Source organism: Muntiacus reevesi, chromosome 9 (genome assembly GCF_963930625.1).
Source record: "Muntiacus reevesi chromosome 9, mMunRee1.1, whole genome shotgun sequence".
Lineage (NCBI taxonomy): Eukaryota > Metazoa > Chordata > Mammalia > Artiodactyla > Cervidae > Muntiacus > Muntiacus reevesi.
The window spans coordinates 15,505,720-15,530,660 of NC_089257.1; the positions used below are offsets into that span (position 1 = coordinate 15,505,720).

The following is a 24,941-nucleotide window of genomic DNA, read 5'->3' on the forward strand; positions in this document are numbered from 1 at the left end:
AAGCCTCTTGATGAAAGTGAAAGAGGAGAGTGAAAAAGTTGACTTAAAGCTCAACATTCAGAAAACTAAGATCATGGCATCCGGTCCCATCATCTCATGGGAAATAGATAGGGAGACAGTGGAAACAGTGTCAGACTTAATTTGGGGGGCTCCAAAATCACTGCAGATGGTGACTGCAGCCGTGAAATTAAAAGATGCTTACTCCTTGGAAGGAAAGTTATGACCAACCTAGACAGCATATTAAAAAGCAGAGACATTACTTTGCCAACAAAGGTCCGTCTAGTCAAGGCTATGGTTTTTCCAATGGTCTTGTATGGATGTGAGAGCTGGACTGTGAAGAAAGCTGAGTGCCGAAGAATTGATGCTTTTGAACTGTGGTGTTGGAGAAGACTCTTGAGAGTCGCTTGGACTGCAAGGAGATCCAACCAGTCCATCTTAAAGGAGATAAGTCCTGGGTGTTGATTGGAAGGACTGATGTTGAAGGTGAAACTCCAATAATTTGGCTACCTGATTCGAAGTGCTGACTCATTTGAAAAGATCCTGATGGGACTTCCCTGATGGCCCGGTGGCTAAGACTCCATGCTCCCAATGCTGAGGGGCCCAGGTTCAATCCCTGTCAGGGAACTAGATCCCACATGCCACAACTAAAGATCCTATGAGCTGCAACTAAATAAATAAATAAGTATTAAATAAGTATATAAATATTTTTTTAAAAAAATGAAAAGATCCTGATGCTGGGAGGGATTGGGGGCAGGAGGAGAAGGGGATGACAGAGGATGAGATAGTTGGATGGCATCACTGACTCGATAGACATGGGTTTGGGTGGACTCTGGGAGTTGGTGATGGACAGGGAGGCCTGGTGTGCTGCGGTTCATGGGGTCGCAAAGAGTCGGACACGACTGAGCAACTGAACTGAACTGAAACACAGAATTCCTCTATCTTAAAATAGCAAGAAGTTACATATCTCTATGGTCCCTTCTCATCTTCACTAAAATCCACAGGTTTATGTTGGAGTTCTACCTTTTTCTGTTGTTTGTTTCTACATGCTTTTACACACATATACATACAGACACTCACACACAAAGTCTTCTTAGGAATTACTTAGTGATATAATATAATATTCCACTGTATTAACTTACCTCAGTTTGCTTCTGTATTATTTCCAGTTATTTATTAAAAATAATGTGGCTATAAAAATTTTTTTACAATTTATTTTCTCTTTTGAATTATTTCCTTAAGATACATTCCCAGAAGTAGGATTGATTGGTTTGATCTCCTTGCAGTCCAAGGGACTCTCAAGAGTCTTCTCCAAAACCACAGTTCAAAAGCATCAATTCTTTGGTGCTCAGCCTTCTTTATGGTTCAGCTCTCACATCCATACATGACTACTGGAAGAACCATAGTTTTGATTGTACAGACCTTTGTCGCAAAGTAATGTCTCTGTTTTTTAATATGCTGTCTAGGTTTCCTATAGGTTTTCTTCCAAGGAACAAGTGTCTTTTAATTTCATGGCTGCAGTAACCATCTGCAGTGAATTTGGAGCCCAAGAATATGATAAAGTCTTCCACTGCTTCCATTGTTTCCCCATCTATCTGCCAAGAAGAGATGAGACCAGATGCCATGATCTTCATTTTTTGAATGTTGAATTTTAAGCCAGCTTTTTCACTCTCCTCTTTTACCTTTATCAAGAGGCTCTTTAGTTCCTCTTCACTTTCTGCTATTAGGGTGGTGTCATCTGCATATATGAGATTATTGATACTTCTCCTGGAAATCTTGGTACCAGCTTGTGATTCATCCAGCCCAGCATGTCCCATGATCTACTCTGCATATATGTTAAATAAGCAGGGTGACAATATACAGCCTTGACATACTCCTTTCCCAATTTGGAACTAGTCTGTTGTTCCATGTCCAGTTCTAACTGTTGCTTCTTGACCTGCATACAGGTTTCTCAGGAGGCAGGTCAGGTGGTCTGATATTCCTATCTCTTTAAGAATTTTCCACACACAAAAAAAAGAATTTTCCACAGTTTGTTGTGATCCACAGTCAAAGGCTTTAGCGTAGTCAATGAAACAGATGTTTTTCTGGAATTCTCTTGCTTTTTCTATGATCCAATGGATGTTGGCAATTTGATCTCTGGTTTCTCTACCTTTTCTAAATTCAGCTTGTACATTTGGAAGTTCTTGGTTCACATACTGTTGACGCCTAGCTTGGAGGATTTTGAGCATGACTTTTCTAGCCTGTGAAATGAGTGCAATTGTGCGGTAGTTTGAATATTCTTTGGCACTGCCTTTTCTGGGATTGGAATGAAAACTGACTTTTTCTAGTCTTGTGGCCACTGTTGACATTTCCAAATTTGCTGGCATATCGAGTGCAACATTTTAACAGCATCATATTTTAGGATTTGAAATAGTTCAGCTGGAATTCTATCACCTCCACTAGTTTTGTTTGCAGTGATATTTCTCAAGGCCCACTTGACTTCGCATTCCAGGATGTCTGGCTCTAGGTGAATGATCACACCACTGTGGTTATCCAGGTCATTAAAATCTTTTTTGTATAGTTCTTCTGTGTATTACTGCCACTTCTTAGTATCTTCTGTTAGATCCATACCGTTTCTGTCCTCTGTTGTGCCCTTAATTTATTTATCTATTTCCTGCTAACAGCATTTTTTCAGTTTCTAGCTTGGGTCTACTATGAATGGTATCACTATGTACACCCTAGTATAAGTCTTTTAGTACAGGGGTCCCCAAACGCAGAAATGTAATTCCTGATGATCTGAGGTGGAGCTAATAATAAAAGGAATAACATACACCATAAATGTAATGTGCTTGAATCATCCCCAAACCACCTTACCCCCACCCTTAGTCTGTGGAAAAACTGTCTTCCATGAAACTGGTCCCTGGTGCCAAAATTCAGTAAAGTGCTGTCTACATTTTCAGCTGGTTCTGTGCCCTGAAGAACATGACTAGACCATAGGTGACGAGCAGGTTCGACTCCTGTGTACACTGCCAAGGAGCTTTCCCGGTTTGCCGACGGCCACTTTCCTCCTCAGGTGGTGAAAACAGAAATTATCTCTCTTGAGCCTGTCTGCATTGGGTTGGCCAAAAAGTTTGTTTGGGTTTTTCATACAATGTTACATAAAAACCTGGATGAACTATTTGGCCAACCCAATATAATCCCATAAGGAAGGCTCCATCTTATGACCCAATTACCTGCCAATGGCCTCACCTCTAAATACCATCACACTGGGGATCAAGGCCTCAACATAGGAGCAGGCCATAAGGAAACTTTCAGCTGATGATGTTATGTATCATAACTGAGGTGATGACTACATGGCTATATGTTAATATATATACATCAAAGCTTATTAAAGCTTACCCTTATAATAGGTGATTTTTATTGTATGCAAATTATACATCCATAAAACTGTCAGTAAAAAAGAGATGACAGCTTTTTCTGAGTTAATGACAAACTTTGTAGTTGAACTACTTGTTTTTTTTTGAACTACTTGTTTTCAAAAGCTCAAAAAAATCAATTTGTGTACGGTGTTTTATTATTTAATTTTATTTAATATTTTCTTTGGTTTGCTACTTTGCTCCTTTTCTGAAGTCTTTAAGTATAAACTTAGTTATGTTTTTATGTCTTATTAATTTAAATATTTATAGCAGTAACTTTTCCTCTGAGCATTGCTTTAGTAAATGTCCATCGATTTTAATTGTGCTGCAGTTAAAAAGTTTATTGTTATTTCTCAAATTTATTTCCTAACCCAGTAATAAAGGAAAGTAATTTTTAAATTATCCTTGTGGTTAGGTACTTTTAAATTATACTTTCATTATCTCTAATTTTACAGTATTACAGCTTGAGGATGCAATATATATAATTTCTGCCTTTTATTAACCAAAAACTTCTTTGTACCTTGTATATGATAAATGTTTGCAAAGGATCCACATATTGTTAATTTCTAAATTTTCTCATTCTTTTCCTAAATATTTTAATTTTACTTTACTGTCTGTAATATCAGATTTATAAAAAAGAAATATTAATCAGATTTTCTTCATAGGTTAACAAAGAAGATAATACACCTAAATGTACTTTATAACAATATAGTACTACAATATAGTTAAGTGTACTTTAAACAATAAAGTACTATACAAGTATCAGATATTTATATTTAGGTGATAGTCTAATCCATTTAAATTTAACATAATATTTGTTCATGCTTTATTCATTTATTCATTCATTTAAACATTATATGAAAAACCTAGAATATGCTAAGCACTGGGAAAATGAAAACAAATAGAACTATGCTCCTTGTCCTTAAGGAGACAAATAAGCAAATTGACAATTACTATATGGTGAAAACTACAGTAAAGATGCACATACATGGTATTCCGTTTGGTTCAGTTCAGTCGCTCAGTCGTGTCCGACTCTTTGCGAACCCATGAATCGCAGCACACCAGGCCTCCCTGTCCATCACCAATTCCTGGAGTTTACTCAAACTCATGCCCATCGAGTCGGTGATGCCATCCAGCCATCTCATCCTCTGTCGTCCCCTTCTCCTCCTGCCTCCAACCCCTCCCAGCATCAGGGTCTTTTCCAATGAGTCAACTCTTCGCATGAGGTGGCCAAAGTATCAGAGTTTCAGCTTCAACATCAGTCCTTCCAATGAACACCCAGGACTTACCTCCTTTAGGATGGACTGGTTGGATCTCCTTGCAGTCCAAGGGACTCTCAAGAGTCTTCTCCAACACCACAGTTCAAAAGCATCAATTCTTCGGCACTCAGCTTTCTTCACAGTCCAGCTCTCACATCCATACAAGACCATTGGAAAAACCATAGCCTTGACTAGACGGACCTTTGTTGGCAAAGTAATGTCTCTGCTTTTTAATATGCTGTCTAGGTTGGTCATAACTTTCCTTCCAAGGAGTAAGCATCTTTTAATTTCACGGCTGCAGTCACCATCTGCAGTGATTTTGGAGCCCCCCAAAATTAAGTCTGACACTGTTTCCACTGTCTCCCTATCTATTTCCCATGAGATGATGGGACCGGATGCCATGATCTTAGTTTTCTGAATGTTGAGCTTTAAGTCAACTTTTTCACTCTCCTCTTTCACTTTCATCAAGAGGCTTTTTAGTTCTTCTTCACTTTCTGCCATAAAGGTGGTGTCACCTGCATATCTGAGGTTATTGATATTTCTCCCGGCAGTCTTGACTCCAGCTTGTGCTTCTTCCAGCCCAGTGTTTCTCATGATGTACTCTGCATATAAGTTAAATAAGCAGGGTGACAATATACAGCCTTGACGTACTCCTTTTCCTATTTGGAACCAGTCTGTTGTTCCATGTCCAGTTCTAACTGTTGCTTCCTGACCTGCATACAGGTTTCTCAAGAGGCAGGTCAGGTGGTCTGGCATGCCCATCTCTTTCAGAATTTTCCACAGTTTATTGTGATCCACACAGTCGAACTCTTTGGCATAGTCAACAAAGCAGAAATAGATGTTTTTCTGTAACTCTCTTGCTTTTTCGATGATCCAGCAGATATTGCAATTTGATCTCTGGTTCCTCTGCCTTTTCTAAACCCAGCTTGAACATCTGAATGGTCACAGTTCACGTATTGCTGAAGCCTGGCTTGGAGAATTTTGAGCATTACTTTATTAGCGTATGACATGAGTGCAACTGTGCAGTAGTTTGAGCATTCTTTGGCATTGCCTTTCTTAGGGATTGGAATGAAAATGGACCTTTTCCAGTCCTGTGGCCACTGCTGAGTTTTCCAAATTTGCTGGCATATTGAGTGCAGCACTTTAACAGCATCATCTTTCAGGATTTAAAATAGCTCAACTGGAATTCCATCACATCCACTAGCTTTGTTCGTAGTGATGTTTTCTAAGGCCCACTTGACTTCACATTGTAGGATGTCTGGCTCTCGGTGAGTGATCACACCACTGTGATTATCTGGGTCGTGAAGATCTTTTCTGTACAGTTCTTCTGTGTATTCTTGCCACCTCTTCTTAATATCTTCTGCTTCTGTTAAGTCCATACCATTTCTGTCCTTTATCGAACCCATCTTTGCCTGAAATGTTCCCTTGGTATCTCTAATTTTCTTGAAGAGATCTCTAGTCTTTCCCATTCTGCTGTTTTCCTCTATTTTTTTGCACTGATCGCTGAGGAAGTCTTTCTTATCTCTCCTGGCTATTCTTTGGAACTCTGCATTCAAATGGGAATATCTTTCCTTTTCTCCTTTGCTTTTCGCTTCTCTTCTTTTCACAGCTATTTGTAAGGCCTCCTCAGACAACCATTTTGCCTTTTTGCATTTCTTTTCCATGGGGATGATCTTGATCCCTGTCTCCTGTACAATGTCACAAACCTCCGTCCATAGTTCATCAGGCTCTCTGTCTATCAGATCTAGTCCCTTAAATCTATTTCTCACTTCCACTGTATAGTCATAAGGGATTTGATTTAGGTCATATGGTCATAATGGTCTAATGGTTTTCCATACTTTTTTCACTTTAAGTCTGAATTTGGTGATAAGGAGTTCATGATCTGAGCCACAGTCAGCTCCCAGTCTTGTTTTTGCTGACTGTATAGAGCTTCTCCATCTTTGGCTGCAAAGAGTATAATCAATCTGATTTTGGTGTTGACCATCTGGTGATGTCCATGTGTACATTCTTCTCTTCTGTTGTTGGAAGAGGGGGTTTGCTATGACCATTGCGTTCTCTTGGCAAAACTCTATTAGCCTTTGCTCTGCTTCATTCTGTACTCGAAGGCCAAATTTGCCTGTTACTCCAGGTGTTTCTTGACTTCCTACTTTTGCATTCCAGTCCCCTATGATGAAAAGGACATCTTTTTTGGGTGTTAGTTCTAAAAGATCTTGTAGGGCTTCATAGAACTGTTCAACTTTAGCTTCTTCAGCGTTACTGGTTGGGGCATAGGCTTGGATTACCGTGATATTGAATGGTTTGCGTTGGAAACAAACAGAGATCATTCTGTTGTTTTTGAGATTGCATCCAAGTACTGCATTTCGGACTCTTTTGTTGACCATGATGGCTACTCCATTTCTTCTAAGGGATTCCTGCCCACAGCAGTAGACATAATGGTCATCTGAGTTAAATTCACCCATTCCAGTCCATTCTAGTTCACTCAATCCTAGAATGTCAACATTCACTCTTGCCATCTCCTGTTTGACCATTTCCAATTTGCCTTGAGTCATGGACCTAACATTCCAGGTTCCTGTGCAATATTGCTCTTTACAGCATCAAACCTTGCTTCTATCACCAGTCACATCCACAACTGGGTATTGTTTTTACTTTGGCTCCATCCCTTCATTCTTTCTGGAGTTATTTCTCCACTGATCTCCAGTAGCATATTGGGCACCTACCGACCTGGGGAGTTCCTCTTTCATGGTCCTATCTTTTTGCCTTCTCATACTGTTCATGGGGTTCTCAAGGCAAGAATACTGAAGTGGTTTGCCATTCCCTTCTCCAGTGGACCACATTCTGTCAGACCTCTCCACCATGACCCGTATAGATGAAACCTAGTCCAAACGGAAAGGACTAAAAAATTACTTAGAGGAGGAAACAGTTGTGTTGAACCCTGAACAAGTAGGAACCCACTGTAATATTCTTTTTTTTTTTCATTGTAATATTCCAATGAAATCTCAAGAGACTCTGAATAGCCAAAAAATCTTGGAAAAGAACAAAAATGGATGACTCACTCTTCCTAATTTTAAAACTTATTACAAAGTTACAGGAATCAAAACAGTGCAGCACTGGCATGAAAACAGACAAAAACAAACCCACAATGGAATAGAATAGACAGCCTGGAAATAAATCCTCACATATATGTCAAATAATTTTGACAAGGATGCCAATGTTATTCAAGGGGGAAAGGCAATCTTTAAAAAAAAAATGGTGATGGGAACACTGGATATCCACATACAAAAGTGGATCCATACACACTGATTTTTTTGTTTTGGCAGCCTAAGCTAACTAATATAGTTGGGCGAAAAGTCTACATAAGAACCAATTATATTTCAGGATCCTCTCCCCAACTTTATGGAGCAAAGTGATCACCCTCCCTTTACCTAGATATGACATTAAAGGTTTATCTTTACCTAGATATGACATTAAAGGTTTATCTTCTGCTAAGAAACTGAATCATCAGGTCTTTGAACTTGGGGACTTCAAGAACAGTTAAAGATAGAGGTGCCAGATGACTACATTAAAGCCTACCTACTGACCTGTGTAAGAGTCTCCCCTGCTTAGCACATAAACAGATACCCAAGAAGCTCCAAAAGTTTGAGGAAAGGTTCTTATCTAAAAAATATACCAAAAATAACTCACAGAAAAAAATAAACTTGAAAGAAAAAAATGCAGAAGACATGCACATAAGCAAGAAAACAAACCAAACCAAAGCACAGAACAACAACAAAATAAGAAAAGAAATATCACAATTACTAACCTCAGAAAGTAACAATCTAGAGGGGTGGGAAGAGGAGGGAGACGGGAGGGAGGTCAAGAGAGAGGGGACATATGTATACCTATGGTCGATTCATGCTGATACTTGGCAGGAAACAACAAAATTCTGTAAAGTAATTATCCTTCAAATAAAAAAAAATCTCAGAAAGACAAGTTAAAATCTTATATTCGTGAATCCAGGAAAAAATGAATAGAAAATTAAAATATAATAGTAGATATTTGTAGCGTTCAATAGGATTGGAAAGGTCAAACATAGTCACATGAAATATAATAAACCAAAAAATATGGGAAAGAAGAAAGAAAGGTAAGAAAATTAGAGCATGAATCCATTAGGTCCAATGTCTGAGTAACAACGGTTCCAGAGATAGACATGAGAAAATGCCAAACGTAAATTCAAGAAAACATCTCAGAACTGAAGGATGTAAATTTCCACATTGAAAGGGCCTCAAGAAATGAATGAAAGATCAACACCAATGGATATCTTTATGAAATATGACAAATAAGAATGGCATTCAATTTCTCAACAGCAATATGGGAAACTAAAAAATAAGGGATAAATGCCTCTAAGAGTCTAAGGGAAAATTATCTCCAACATGGAATTTTATACCTACACAAATTATGAATCAAGTGTGAAGGTAGTACAGAGATATTTTCAAAGATACAAGATACTCTAAGTTTTATTTTGCATGCAAACTTTCTCAGAAAGCTACTAGAGGATACAACCTAAGAAAAAGAAAGAGTATTTGGGGAAAAAGGAAAACAGAGGCTTTAGGTCATACGGAGTATCACTTGAGAGAGACAAGTAATATTCATGATAGGGATAAGGATTTAGAGAGCAACTGGGTCAGGTGGGAGCAGGAGGGCCAATCAGGTAAAGGAGTACCCCAGGAGAGTTATCTTGAAGAAAATAAATTGAAATTTAGAGAATACCTGATGTGTCTGAATCAGCTCGGAGGAGATTAGCCTTTTGGTTGGAGAGATGGGGCAGAAACTAGAGACAAGTTCATAGAAAATCAACCAAACAAAAGACAAGGCAATGATTAACTCTGGGGGGGCGGAGAAAAACCTATGAAAAAGGGGAAATGTAATCATAGTATACTTCATGACTAATGTATACATACTATTTTCTTAGTGATGATAAACACTGAATATTGACTTAACCAAAAATCATAATTTTATTGCAAGGCTAGGAGGAAGGGAAGTGGAGAGGATATAAAAGCGCTAAATCCATCACAGGCAGTCATTAGACAATATCCACAACTGAAAAATCAAGAAGAGCAGTGTAAGCATGTCATTTTAAGACATGCAGCAAAATAGCAAAAGACATGATGAAAAAATCTGTAAGTAGTCTCCTCTGAGGAGGGGGATTTAGAGGTGAGAATTTGTGAGGTATGGTATTGCTGTTTTAAAGCTTTTATAAATCCACTTGGCTGATAAAATTCTGTAGCTAATAAACATCAAATCAAATAATTTTTGTTCATTTGGATTTTTCCCTCTTTACCCATTATCTGTAACACCTTGTTTTCCTGAAAGTTATTCAGTTGTTTCATCTAATTATTACTTTGCAATATTTTTGTAGTTTTTCCTTTTAGAATTTACATAGTCAGCTTTGTTCCTATTTATGTTTTTTGTTGCTTCTTTTTTCAAAGGGTTTATTTATTCTCAGGTGGCGCAGTGGTAAAGAATGTGCCTGCTAATGCTGGAGATGCCGGTTCGATCCCTGGGTGGGTAAGATCCCCTGGATGGCAACCCATTTCAGTGGGTCTTCTTGCTTGGAAAATTCCATGAACAGAGGAGCCTGGTGGGCTCGTCCATGGGGTCACAACTGAGCATGCACACACTACTGTGCGTTTATACATCTTGACTTCAAATGTCTTAATGCTGCTCAGAATTCTTGTACTTGTTCCTAGTCAAGCTATCTGTCTTCCTTCCTACAGGAGCTTGTTTCTTCTTTTCCACAGTAATACTAATTTTCTTTGTCTCCTATGCCTTTTACTTTTGTCTCCCTAACTCTTGGGAGATAACCTTGAATCTTACTTCAGAGACAAAGACAAGGTGGGTGGTCATATAAAGAACATCACTCTCAGCTGCACTTCAGCTCTGTCCTTCACCAACGTTACTTTCTGTCTCCGTCATTCAAAAGCAATTATTCTCTGTAGAGTCAGGGTTTCTTTTGTTTTCTTTTTTATTGATACATAATTGACATATAACACTGTATTTTAATAGTTTCAGGTATACAACATGATGATTGGATATCTGTGTATGTTATGAAATGGTCACCAGAGTAAGTCTGGTGAACATCTGTCAGTCACCACACAGCTACAATTTTTTTCTTGTGATGAGAATTTTTAAGACCTACTCTCTCAGCAATTTTCAAATATACAATACCGTATGATTAACTATAGTCACCATGTTGTGCATTACATCCCCAGGGATTATTTATTGTATTACTAGATATTTGTACTTTTCCCCACCTTTACACATTTCACCCACCCTCCACCTCTTCGGTATGTATGAGTCTAGGGTTTTTTTTAATATATTAAATATTACATACATACTAGTGAGATCATACAGTATTTGTCTTTAACTTCCTTCACTTAAAAGAATGCCTTCAACATCCATCTACACTATTGCGAGTGGCAGGACTTTCTTCTTTTTTATGCTGAATAATATTCTTATAGAGCTGTTTTAAAACCACGTTAGCACATGAATTCACACTTGGGATCTCCTGCTAATTGCAAAAAATCTTACCTATAACTTGCTTTTGTTGTTCAGTCACTCAGTCATGGCCGACTCTTGGTGACTCTGTGGGCTGCAGCACGCCAGGCTTCCCTGTCCTTTACCATCTCCCTGAGTTTGCTCAAACTCATGCCCATGGAAATCGGTGATACCATCCAGCCATCTCATCCTCTGTTGCCCCTTCTCCTCCTGCCCCCAATCTTTCCCAGCAGCAGAGTCTCTTCCAATGAGTTGGCTCTTGACATCAGGTGGCCAAAGTATTGGAGCTTCAGCTTTAGCATCAGTCCTTGCAATGAATATTCAGGGTTGATTTCCTTTAGGATTGATTGGTATGATCTTCTTGCTGTCCAAAGGACTCTCAAGAGTCTTCTCCAACACCACAATTTGAAAGCATCAATTCTTTGGCACTCAGCCTTCTTTATGGTCCAAAGCTCACATCTATACATGACTACTGAGAAAGCCACAGCTTTGACTACATGGACCTTTGTTGGCAAAGTGATGTCTCTGCTTTTCAATACATTGTCTAGGTTTGTCATAGCTTTTCTTCCAAGGAGCAAGCATCTTTTAAATTCATGACTGCCGTCTTGGTCTGCAGTGGTTTTGGAGCCCCCCCCAAAAAAATCTGCCACCGTTTCCAATTTTTCTATTTGCCATAAAGTGATGGGACCGGATGCCATGATCTTGGTTTTTTAAATGCTAAGTTTTAAGCCAACTTTTTTACTCTCCTCTTTCACCTTCATCAAAAGGTTCTTTAGTTCCTCTTTGATTTCTGCCATTAGAGTGGTATCTACTGCATATCTGAGGTTGTTGATATTTCTCCTAGCAATCTTGATTCCAGCTTGTGATTTATCCAGCCCAGCATTTCACATGATATACTCTGCATATAAGTTAAATAAGCAGGGTGACAATATGCAGCCTTGACATCCTCCTTTCCCAATTTTGAACTAGTCTGTGTTCCATGTTTGGTTCTAACTGTTGCTTCTTGACCTGCATACAGTTTTCTCATGAGGCAGGTAAGGTGGTCTGGTATTCCTGTCTCTTTAAAGAGTTTTCCACAGTTTGTTGTGATCCACAAAGTCAAAGGTTTTTGAGTAGTCAATAAAGCAGAAGTAGATATTTTTCTGGAATTCCCTTGTTTTTTCTATGATCCAATGGATGTTGGCAATTTGATCTCTGGTTCCTCTGCCTTTTTTAAATCCAGCTTGTACATCTGGAAGCTCTTGGTTCACCTACTATTATTGAAGCATAACTTTAAAGATTTTGAGCATTACCTTGCAAACATGTGAAAGTTGCTTTTAAATGTAACAAAATGTTTTTCCATACTAAACATAACAATAAAAGTGATATTATACTATGTTTTATAAATGTATAATTAAACATTTACTCATATTTTAGGTCAATAAATATTATTTTGGGGGCTTCCCAGGTGATACAGTGATAAAGAATCCCCTGCCAATGCAAGAGACACAAGAGATGCAGGTTCGATCCCCGGGTTGGAAAGATCCCCAGGGTAGAAAGTGACAACCCAGAATGCTCAACAACTTGAGCATTCTGGCCTGGAAAATCCTGTGGACAGAGGAGCCTGGTGGGCTACAGTCCGTGGGGTCACAAAGAGTCAGATACAACTGAGCACATGCACACACACAAACATTTTTTAGGTATCAAATATTTTCAAAAATTTCAAAACCGTTTATAGATTAGGCACAATGCCTGTAGTGCCTAATGAATGAACATGGCCCTGATTCCCACCTCCAAAAACAAGCTTGCGCCTCTGCCCTTGATCCTGGAATGTTCTCCCACCTCTTCTAAAAAAGTATCGCATCATTTAATCATCTTATTCTCTTGGATCATCCCTCTCTCCTCTACAATGGCTCCCTTTCCTTCAGCCTGTAAACATACTCAAGACTCTAAAAACTTCAAGACAACAATAAACTCTCCCCTGCCCTTGCTACCACCCCCTGTCCACCTTCCCCAGCCCACCAAACTTCTGGAAACAAGTCTACCCTACCTATTGTCTCAAAGCCCTCACCCCTCCCATTTAGAGGCAAGGCTGGCTGGCATCCTCCACACTGCTCCACTGAAACTTCCACCTAATGCCACTAACAGTCCCTCTCGCAGCTCTTATCTTATTTGACCTCTTGGAGGCAGCTGATAGCACTGAACACTCCCTCCCTCTTGAAACTCACTCCTCCCCCAGTTTCTGTGTCCCCACATTTTCCTCGTCCTTCTAAATCTCTTACTCTCAGCCTAGGAAGTCAAATATCTTTATTTACTGTAAAACTAGCTCGCTGGAGACAAGATTTAAGTTCCTACCATGGACCTAACTCCCCCCTCAAAAATTTTTTATTTGGCAGCAAAGTAAGTCCCGACAGACAGCAAGCAACACAATAAGGAAGAACTAAAACCCTAACAATTACATGTGCTCACTGAAGTGTAGAAAGGAACTATTCTGATTAGTTGGAAATATTTACAAAGGACAGAGGAGTAATCCAAGAGGAATGACAGGAGACACAGAGTTAGGAAAGAAAAAAATAATAAAAAGGAAGCAACCAGCTCAGTAGTAGCTTAAGGTAAGAGAGTGGAGAACAGGGACAAGCAATAACATACACTGTGCTTGAAGAGGCAGACGCAGGGGAGGAAAAGTCAAACACCCACTGGAACATCGCTCCCCCCTGAATAAGGGCAAGCAGCTACTAACTGTGCACATTACCAGGCATGGGAGGTTATTGTTTGCACTCCGAGGAGGAGTGCAAAATATGCGCTCCTATTCTTCTTACACACGATGTCTGGTTGGACTTCCCAAGCTCCTCTGCAATTAGCAGGGGTCTTATATTATAAAGTGGGCTTCCCTGGTAGCTCAGGCAGTAAAGCGTCTGCCTGCAATGCAGGAGACCTGGGTTCGATCCCTGGGTCGGGAAGATCCCCTGGAGAAGGAAATGGCAACCCACTCCAGTATTCTTGCCTGGAGAATTCCATGGACAGAGCCTAGTAGGCTACAGTCCATGGGATTGCAAAAAAAAGTCAGACACGACTGAGTAACTTCACTTTGCATGTCATTTGCAAACAGTATATTATAAAGTACTCACCTATGAAATGTGAGCACAAGTGATGTTCGCAACTTCTACCTTCCTTGCTTAAAAGGTGTTTGCCCTGGACTCATTCCTTCCCCTTTTCCTTTTTACGACAGAGCCATCCTCAGAAACCATGGATTTCAAATGGCATGGCTACCCTGCTAGCCTGAAATCCAGCGATGGCTTCCTAGAGCAGATTCTGCCTTCTGTACCCTCGACCTAGGTTAAGGGAGAGAGAAATAAAGTTCTCTCCTGTGTAAGCCATTGCACCGGAGGGGGCGGTTGCTCAACCATCACCCTGAGATCAGTGGCACGCAATCACGTAAAGTACAGAACCTCAGGCTCCTCACCAGCTTACTGACCCAGTAGGAAACATCAGTCTGGAGAGAGAGGACTTTTGAGCAACAGGGGACGTTCTTGTCATTAATCAACAGCTACTAGTCAGATTTAACTAACACTGAAAAAAAAAAAAATGAAAAAAAAAAAAAAAAACTAACACTGATTGAGTGGCACCTACACCACTAAATTTGGAATCAGAAGAACTAGAATCAAATCTTAGCTTCACCTACTGCTTTCTACACGAACGTTGGAAATTTTACTTAAGCTCTCTGAGTCCATTTCCTAACATACACCCTCATGAGTAAATGTCATAACACATCTACAGTACAAATGTCTAAAATAATGACACCATGTCATCAAGAAAATGTTAAATTATGTTCTATTATATACCAGGGAATCTGGGGAATATATCATATATTCTGTACACATTTCTGTTAAAATATTAAGTTCTAATCCTTAAATCCTTATGAACCGAATAAGAAAGCGGGCCTTGAGAAATCAGACCTAAAAGCAAAGTAGCTGACAACACAGGCTCTAGAGTTAGATAAACTTCATTCAAGCTTCACCTCCACATTTACTAGCTGAGTGACCTTGGGCAAGTTACATAACCTAAATTTCAGTTTCCTCATGGAAAAGTGACGGTCAGGCTGGTACCTACCTCACAAATATCTTATAAGGACTGACTCTAGTCCTCCTGGATATGAGAAATGACCTCAGCTGACATACCAAGAACATCTGTTTGAATATATTTCCCACTTAAAGACAGTATTTGGGAGGCTGGGCTTACTTAGAAGCTGGAATATTATCTCTGTATTTAAAAACGTAAGACAGATAATCTCTGCTGAGGGTTTAGAATTTAAATGAAATAGCGTTTCCCATTTTGTGTCATCTAATAGAAAATGAAATCTGGGAAGTGAGGTTATCCAAACCTCAGTGTACTTGGAAACAAAAGATGAAAATTACATTGAAAATTACATTATTTTCAAGAGGGTCGTCTCAGGTTTTGTTGCCTAAAACCTTATGCAAATACCAATAAAAATGGAAGCAGAGATGTCAGTGAAATTTTGTCCTTTAAAAAATACAAAGTCTTTTCTGGTATCCCTTCTCCTCTAAAGATAACAACCAACGCCATTTTTATTACTTGGCTTAGTTTAAGACCTTTCCAGTTAGGGAACTCAATGTTAGGTCCTTCAACAACAATTATTTTCTCTTAAACTACTAAGAAATATGATAAGAAAAGTTCACAAAGTAAGACAAATCAATCACTTCTTTTCGTTGTAAGTTTGTTTCTTCTTTAGAAACATGAGATCAAAACCAAATATTTACTGGAAGAACAAAGGTCAAAACAGTCACTACCTATGTTCAGACACGGCAACAAAGATTAGCAAGACTCCAAAGACTATTTGCAGGCATAACCTTGAAAAGAAAAAAGGCAGAGCCATGCTTCCTGAAGACCTAACTTATTTTCCTCCACCACCACATGGTAGAGGGATATATGCAATACTCTCTACCACACCAACCCTTGAAGGCAAGGCAAAAGGCTGACGGCGCATGTTAAGACTTTGTAAGTGAATCATGTGTTTAAATATCAGGTTTGGTGGCCTATAGACTATCAAGAAAGACGATTTTAGGTCTCATTAAATAGTTTACTGTAAGATAACTGACATATATTAATTAATTCATCCTCTCAACCCGGTATGAAGTAGCTTTTATCAACTCCTTGTGTTGGGGAAATTTGATCAAGGAGAGTAATAATGGTATTTTCTGTTTACAAAATACCTTTCTTATAAAGAGTTCTACATGTTTATGGTCTCAATCGTCTAACATTCCAGTGAGGTAGGTGGTAATATTAACTTTTCCTTTCTTATAGGTAAAATGCTAGGGCTCAAGGGGCTTAATGACTTACTCACTGGTAGCCTGTACTTTAGCCACTAACGAGAACATACTGCATGGGATTAACACTAGACTGCGGACTCAAGTCTGAACTGCACATAATTCACAAGTGTCAATCTTTGAGTTTTCTCTACAGTCATCTTTCAATGTGTCATTCCAAGAAAGACTGGGGTCATGCTTGTTGTTTAAGCTCATGTGCTTACTGTTCATAAAGCTCATTATCATTTCTCTACATTGGACTATTCAAGTTTTGCCGAAATGCCTAAAAGCTAAATTATTTTTTTGTTTACTGTCTGTGCACTAGCATTATAAATGATGTCATCAGGAATCTGCAAAACGCTTAGACAAAGCTGCAGGGCCAATAAAAGCAATTCACTTGGGGAAGAGTGTGTTTCTGCTTCTCCCCCTCTACCCCTGCCCTCCCTCCTCCCCTTTTTTTTTTGAAGTAGGCATCACACAAAAAGATGACTCATTAAGCCCAAAAGAGTTGACTATGCCATGTAAGGGCTTCTTATGCAGCCCTCCACAAAGAGACCTGAGTGGCAGCGTAAGGCCTCCTCTTCTGTGCATTTTCCTCCAGGCAGAATGTGCATTTGTGTGGCTACATACACAATTATAATCTCCCCTGAAAAGCAATTCCTTCCATATGACAGGCTGAACAGTGGCCTGAGTGCTGGCCTCATGTTGCCTGTGCCGTTGACATGCTGAAATACCAGACATGTTTAATCTCTCCTTTCTGAAAAAAAAAAAAAAAAAAAAAAAACTGTGATGGGACAGAAGAAGCGAAGCTGGAAAGAACTCCACACAGAGAGAAAGGGGGCCAGCCCAGGCGCCCAAACTCACTTTCTCATGGGCTGAGCCTCTTTGTGCGTTGCCTACTTACGTGTCAGTTTCCAGGACTTCAGGGCATGTGAACCATGGAGCCGAGTGGTTCTGGCAGCCTCTCCATTTGACAAGCAAAGCCAGAGACATGCGGCCTTCTGGTACATTTCACATTCAAAAGTGTTATTGTTTCAAGCATGCCTATTTTAAAATATATAATTTTCCCATTTAGGGCACACGTTGTATGTAAGTTGGCCACAGGAGGAGTTCTGCCACATGATTTAAAAAAAAAAAAAAAAAAAAGGCAATGGCTCTTATACAGCCCTTTTCCTGCCAGATACGTCTGTTTACGGGGGGCAGGGGGGTGGGGTGGGGGCGCTATTCCAGGTGAGAGAACTCTGGATTTCACAAACACCTGATGTGAAGGCCAGGGCACAAACAGATTTCCCTCTGAGCCTACAGAAACGGAAGCCTGTGCTTTATCACAACTACCTGTAATCTCAGGGCCAGATAATGGCATTAGCAAGACCCTGGGCTACACAATGGGACAGCTGGAAAAGGCTCTGACTCTCTCCAAAGAACAGCGCTTTCAAACAGCGAATTCAATGAAGAAAAAGAGAGGGCTCGGAAAGCGCCTTCTCAAACAATATTTACTTTTACTGGGTTCCTGCTAATCAAACACAACTTAGTCAAAAGCTTTCATGAAAAATACATTGGATGATTTCAGCTGTAATTACTTTGTTTAAAGAGAAGTGCTTAAGAGAAAACATAGCTAATGGGATCAGTAATTTGGTAAGTTCAGATGTGTTTGGGAAAACCCCTCCTCTCTTTGATAAATCATTAAAATTCTGCTCAGATAAATGTGTTTTGACTTGAAATTCCAATCATAGGATGAGCTATTTCCTAAGGCCCGTAGGGAAGCAGTGCAAGGACATCCCAACACAGAGCACCCAGCGAGTAGCTGACAAGGGTAATTCCAGGCTTAATCAGAGCATATTACTCTGGCCAACTGAAAACGGGATCTCAAGGATATGCCTTGTATAAAATTTCCTTTCTTCATAAGAAATGATTTGAAAAAAGGAACTAAATCTTACCGTTGTGGAATCAAAACAAAGAAAATATGGTGTCAACCAAGAAATTATATTTACTCATTTAGCAAACACCGTATACACCAACTAATGATGATCCCCAACTTTTGGACGGCATTCAGAGCAAAGATTTTAATCAGTTATCCTTTGGTTGTCAATGGAAGAAGGGAAAAAAGCCTAGTGTCTCTTGCACAGCAGGAATTCAATAACTATTTTCTGAACTGGATTCCTTTCTTTCATTTGAGAAAAAAAAAAATTATTTTGCTACTTAAAGCAGTGTGCGTATGTGCTAAGTTGCTTGAGTTGTGACCGACACTTTGCGACCCCATGGACTGCAGCCCGCCAGGCTCCTCTGCTCATGGGATTCTCCAGACAAGAATACTGAAGTGGGTTGCCATGCCCTCCTCCAGGCGATCTTCCTGACCCAGGGATTGAACACGAGTCTCTTACATCTTCTGCATTGGCAGGAGGGAGGGGTCTTACCACTAGCAACCACCACCTGGGAAGCCCACATAAAGAACACTGTTCATTTAACAACTGTGCATTTAACTTGGGCCAAGCACTGTGCTAGATTTTGGAGATACTGAGAGAATAACTCTGCCTGTATGCTTACATTCTAGTAAGAAGCAGACAATAACAAGATATATGAATAGATTAATAAGACAACTGTGATAAGCACTAAGAAGGATATAAACTGGAAGACAAGCCAGAGATAAGTTAATGGATCATCTATCTCTTCTGAAGTCTTGTTTATTACTTTTTAAAACTTTGATTACTTAGCTTCCTAAAATTAACTCATTTAGCAAATGTGGCATTTGTAACAAAAAATAGTGATCTCCAACTTTTAGACAGCATTTAGAGGGAGGATTTTAAGATTACCTGAATATATAAATGATAGGCAAAGTAAAAAATTTACGGAACTATTTTTAATCCCTAGAGTAACACTGACATCACCTGCAGTCAGTTACCCAGGAGGAACAGAGGTGGGTAATGGTCAACAAACAGCATGCCTTAGGACTCACTGGCTCTCCCCTGACAACCTCCATTCCCCATCCCTAACCCTCTCCAACAGAACACTGACTACATGTATTAAGTAGCTTACAGAATCCTTAGAAAGATGGAAGAAGCAGAGTCTAGGCTGAACTTCCAGGAACAACTCCCAGAGGCACACCCCAGAACCGGGCCACCTAGGGAACTGCTGCCCCTGTGATGGCAATTTCTTTTTTTGCTTTTGGATGAATCCTGATAAGCAAACTTACTTTTGTTTGAATATGATTAGTGAACCTTCCAAACCCAACCCTATGCTAGAGCCAATCCAACCCATTTCTGTTTACGTCAACAGAAATACTCATAGGACTTTAGGGTGCTCGGGTTGTTGCAGAAAGGAAAACAAATAAATATCATAGATACTATGCTGACTTCCTAAATCTCTGGATACTATTCATAGGTTTACAATATATGAAGCTGGTCACTTAAAAACAGTAAGGCACATGTCCACAAATCATCTCTTAACGTTTCTTCTTCTCCCTTTCTCCTTCCTTTCTTCTCTTCCTAATTCTTCCTTCCTTCCCTTCTTTCTTTCTTGCTCCCTGAATAGCTTCTCTACATAAAGCAAAGCATGACTATAACGTGCCGCTCCCTACAGGAAACTTACGCCATACACGGGAGATGGGATCTAAGTGCTAAAACAGACTGAGTGAACTCTATGTAGGCAGGGGTCTCGGCTCTTTCCCAGTTTCAGTTCAGTTCAGTCGCTCAGTCGTGTCTGAGTCTTTGAGACCCCGTGGACTGCAGCACACCAGGCTTACCTGTCCTTCACCAACTCCCGGAGCTTGCTCAAACTCATGTCCATTGAGTCACTGATGCCATCCAACCATCCCCTTCTCCTCCTGCCCTCGATCTTTCCCAGTCGGCACTTATTACACTATTACTTTGGGTTACAGTCATTTATGAATATTACCTTCATGATTTTGTGAAAATATGCATTACTGTTTTTAAGTGACCAGCTTTATTATTATAAACCTAGTTTCCAAAGGTTTAGGGAATCAGTGTAACACCTATAGTATTTATTCCTTTTCCTTTCTGCAACAACTCAAGCTCTCTAAAATCATGAGTATTCCAGCTGACTTACTGTAAATGGCAATGTTTCCTAGCATGAGGCTGGGTTTTGGAGGTTCACTGATTTATTCCAACAAAATTACACTTGCTTATCAAGACTCATCCAAAAGCAAAAAGAGAAACTATGTCTGGCAATAAGACAAGTTGATATCAGCAAATGCAAAAAAAAAAACACCAAGATTAGTAACACTTAAGAATCTTCAACATAGAAACAGTCATATGTCAGAACCTCTGCCAAGGCTTGAAGAAATCTTAATCTCATGACTGAAAGGGACTGTATCAGTGACTACTGGAGGCTGTCTTAGTCCAGGGACTCTGAGAAACAGACAAGAAGACAGGATCAGACACGCAAGAGATTTAGGGGGTGAAAAGGCCATGAGGGAAAATGCGAGGGGGCTGGAAGAGACTTGGAGAGGTGACAGACAAACTGCAGGGCTGACCCGCGCAGAGAAGAGGGCGAGAGTGTTTGACCGCGTGCAGTGGGAGTCCTCAAGCTGAAGGCACCATCAGAGGAGTCACACTTCTCGTAAAAGTGGGTCTGTCCGCCTCACCTAGTCGTCTGCTGGGAGCAGCCTGTGGGAAGTGTGACCTCAGTGTGAATGAGGTGTTGGACTGAGAGCTGGAGTTGAGTTAATCATCTTCCCCTCCCATACTAGGCGATCTGAGAGGCACAGTTTCATGGCTACCACAGATGTATTGTGCATGTTAGGTTGCTTCAGCCATGTCCGGCTCTGTGTGACCCATTGCCACAGATGTATTACATATTTTTATTAAAAAAATAGGAAAAATAATAGCACCTAATATCTACTGAGCACTTACCTAGATGCTCTAGAAGAAAAGATATCTTACTCATCTTTGTATATCCTCTTTTCACAATGTATCAGCCAGGTATTGCTCTAAAAGCTTACATGCCTGAGTATTATTATATCTATATTTTGCAGATAAGGCATCTAAGGCACAGAGAGGTTAAGTAACTTCCTCAAGGTCACACAGCTTCACAAAGTACATAGATTACTGTCACTCAAGCTCCCCTAAATGGTTTATTTTTAGATGTTATCTTCTTTACCGCCTGCCTTTGAGAGATGAGCCCAGTGAAAGAAGGAACTTGAATTTTACTGTTCGACCCATCCTGATTCCTAGGATGCCCCCTCCTGGCAGAAATGTTAAATTAAGTCCTTGAAAAAGAAAAAAAAAAATTTTTTTAAGCCCTTGGAGTCATCTGAACTTAACTCCAGAATCCATGCACCCATGGAATGCAGGTCTGTGCGGTAACTGTAGCCTCACTTTCGGAGTTGTTCAAGGTATTCATAGCACAGAGTTTAACAATGCAGACTCTGAAATCAGACTGCTGGATTAGAATCCTGCCTCCAGGACTCACTAACTAGTTATTTAATGCCTTGGTGCTGCAGTTTCCTCATTTATGAAATGGAGATAAAAACCGAAACTATCTTCATGTGCATTAATGTATGTGAAGCACACAGAATGTCACCTGGTACATACTAAGTACTTAATAAGTCAGTTATTGTTATAGCTGCTCACACTTGGGGGACCCTCATGTTCCATGGGTGGCTCAGACGGTAAAGAGTTTGCCCACAATGCAGAAGACCGGGGTTCAATGCCTGGGTGGGGAAGATCCCCTGGAGAAAGAAATGGAAACCCATTCCAGTATTCTTGCCTGGAGAACCCCATGAACAGAGGAGCCTAGTGGGCTACAGTCCACAGGGCTGCAAAGAGTTGGACACTGACCAACTAACAACTTTCACTTTTATGTAACACACCGGTATGTATAAAGTGTCTATATCGTGAAAGGCAGGTTTACAAGGATGAGTAAGGTACAATTTCTGTTCTCAGGACACTTATTTGCAACTGATGAACTGTTTAAGAACTCCCGTCTTAAAAGGGAAGCAAGGATCACACCCTTTACAGGCAGCAGCTATTTTGGTTTGTTTATTTTTATCTCTGGGTTTGAACTGTGATGTTGGAGAAGACTCTTGAGAGTCCCTTGGACTGCAAGGAGATCCAACCAGTCCATCCTAAAGAAGATCAGTCCTGAGTGTTCACTGGAAGGACTGATGTTGAAGCTGAAACTCCAATACTTTGGCCACCTGATGACTCATTTGAAAAGACCCTGATGCTGGAAAAGATTGAAGGCAGGAGGAGAAGGGGACGACAGAGGGTGAGATGGTTGGATGGCATCACCAACTCAACGGACATGAGTTTGGGTAAACTCCGGGAGTTGGTGATGGGACAGGGAGGCCTGGCGTGCTGCGGGTCGATGGGGTCGGTTCTCGAAGAGTCACGACTGAGCTCCTGAGTGACTGAACTAAACTGAATTGAAGACAGGGAAAAACAGGCATGGAATCCCATAAACCTGGATCTGAATCTGGCTTTTATGTATCACCACCTTGTGTGACATTCTACAAATCAATTAGCCTTTCTAAGACTCAGTTTTCTTATTTGTAGAATAAAGAGATCTTAATAACTACTAAATAGGACTAATAATTACTGTTGTTCAGTTGCTAAGTTGTGTTCAACTATCTGTGACCCCAAGGACTACAGCACGCCAGGCTTCCCTGTCCTTCACAATCTCCTTGAATTTGTTCAAGCTCACATCCATTAAGTTGGTGATGCCATCCAACCACCTCATCCTCTGTCACCCACTTCTCCTCCTGCCCTCAATCTTTCTCAGCTTCAGGGTCTTTCCCAATGAGTCGGCTCTTTGCATCAGGTGGCCAAAGTATTGGAACTTCAGCTTCATTATCAGTCCTTCCAATGAATGTTCAGAGTTAATTTCCTTTAGGATTGACTGGTTTGATCTCCTTGCTGTCCAAGGGACTCTCAAGAGTCTTCTCCAGCACCACAATTTGAAAGAATCAGTTCTTCAGTGCTCAGCTTTCTTTATGGTCCAACTCTCACATCTATCTACACATGACTACTGGAAAAATCGTAACTTTGACTATATGGACCTTTGTCAGCAAAGTGATGTCTCTGTTTTTTAATATGCTGTCTAGATTTGTCATAGCTTTTCTTCCAAGATTCAAGGGTCTTTTAATTTCATGACTGCAGTTACCATCTACAATGATTTTGGAGTCCAAGGATATAAAATCTGCCACTGTTTCCACTTTTTCCCCATCAATTTGCCATGAAGTGATGGGACCAGATGCTACAATCTTAGCTTTTGGAATGCTGAGTTTTAAGCTAGATTCTCACTCTCCTCTTTCACCCTCATCAAGAAGCTCTTTGGTTCCTCTTCACTTTCTGCCCTTGAACAGGGCATGGCAACCCACTCCAGTATTCTTGCCTGGAGAATCTCCATGGACAGAGGAGCCTGGTTGCACAGGGCGACACGATTGAGCAACTAAGCCCCCCACACACACACATCTGCATGTCTGAGGCTGTTGATACTTCTCCTGGCAATCTCGATTCCAGCTTGTGATTCATCCAGCCTGGCATTTTGCACGATGTACTCTGCATATAAGCTAAATAAGCAGTGTGACAATATACAACCTTGAAGTCTTCCATTCCCAATTTTGAACTAGTCTGTTGCTCCATGTCCGGTTCTAACTATTGTTTCTTGACCTTCATACAGATTTCTCAGAAGGCAGGTAAGGTGGTCTGGTATTCCTATCTCTTTAAGAATTTCCCAGTTTGTTGTGATCCACACAGTCAAAGGCTTTAGAGTAGTCAATGAAGCAAAAGTAGTATTTAGCTGGGACTCCCTTGGTTTTTTCTATGATCCAGGGGATGCTGGCAATTTGACCTCTGGTTCCTCTGTCTTTTCTAAATCCAGCTTGTACATTTGGAAATTCTTGGTTCATGTACTGTTGAAGCCTAGGATTTTGAGCACGACCTTGCTAGCATGTAAAATGAGCACATTTGTATGGTAGCTTGAACATTCTTTGGCATTGCCTTTCTTTGGGATTGGAATGAAAACTGACCTTTTCCAGTTCTGTGGCTACTGCTGAGTTTTCCAAATTTGCTGGCATACTGAGTGCAGCACTTTGACAGCATCATCTTTTAGGATTTAAAATAACTCAGCTGGAATTCCATCACCTCCACTAGCTTTGTTTGTAGTAATGCTTCCTAAGGTCCACTTGACCTCACACTCCAGACTGTCTGGCTCTAGATGAGTGACCACACCATTGTGGTTATCCAGGTCATTGAGACCTTACTTTTGACATCTCTTCTTAATCTCTTCTGCTTCTGTTAGGTCCTTGCCATTTCCTCCTCCTTTATTGTTCCTATCTTTGCATGAAATGCTCCCTTGGTATCTCCAATTTTCTTGAAGAGATGCTAGTCTTTCCCATTTTATTGTTTTCCTCTATTTCTTCACATTGTCCACTTAAGAAGGTTTTCTTATCTCTCCTTGCTCTTCTCTAGAACTCTGCATTCAGTTGGGTATAT

The 24,941-nt window shown here is 40.2% G+C and overlaps 1 protein-coding gene across 2 annotated transcripts in view; it reads right to left on the reverse strand.

Moving 5' to 3' along the window:
* CSTPP1 (centriolar satellite-associated tubulin polyglutamylase complex regulator 1) overlaps positions 1-24,941 on the reverse strand; it is a 199,373-nt gene that overhangs the window by 169,526 nt on the left and 4,906 nt on the right. The gene's annotated exons all lie outside the window — the stretch shown is intronic.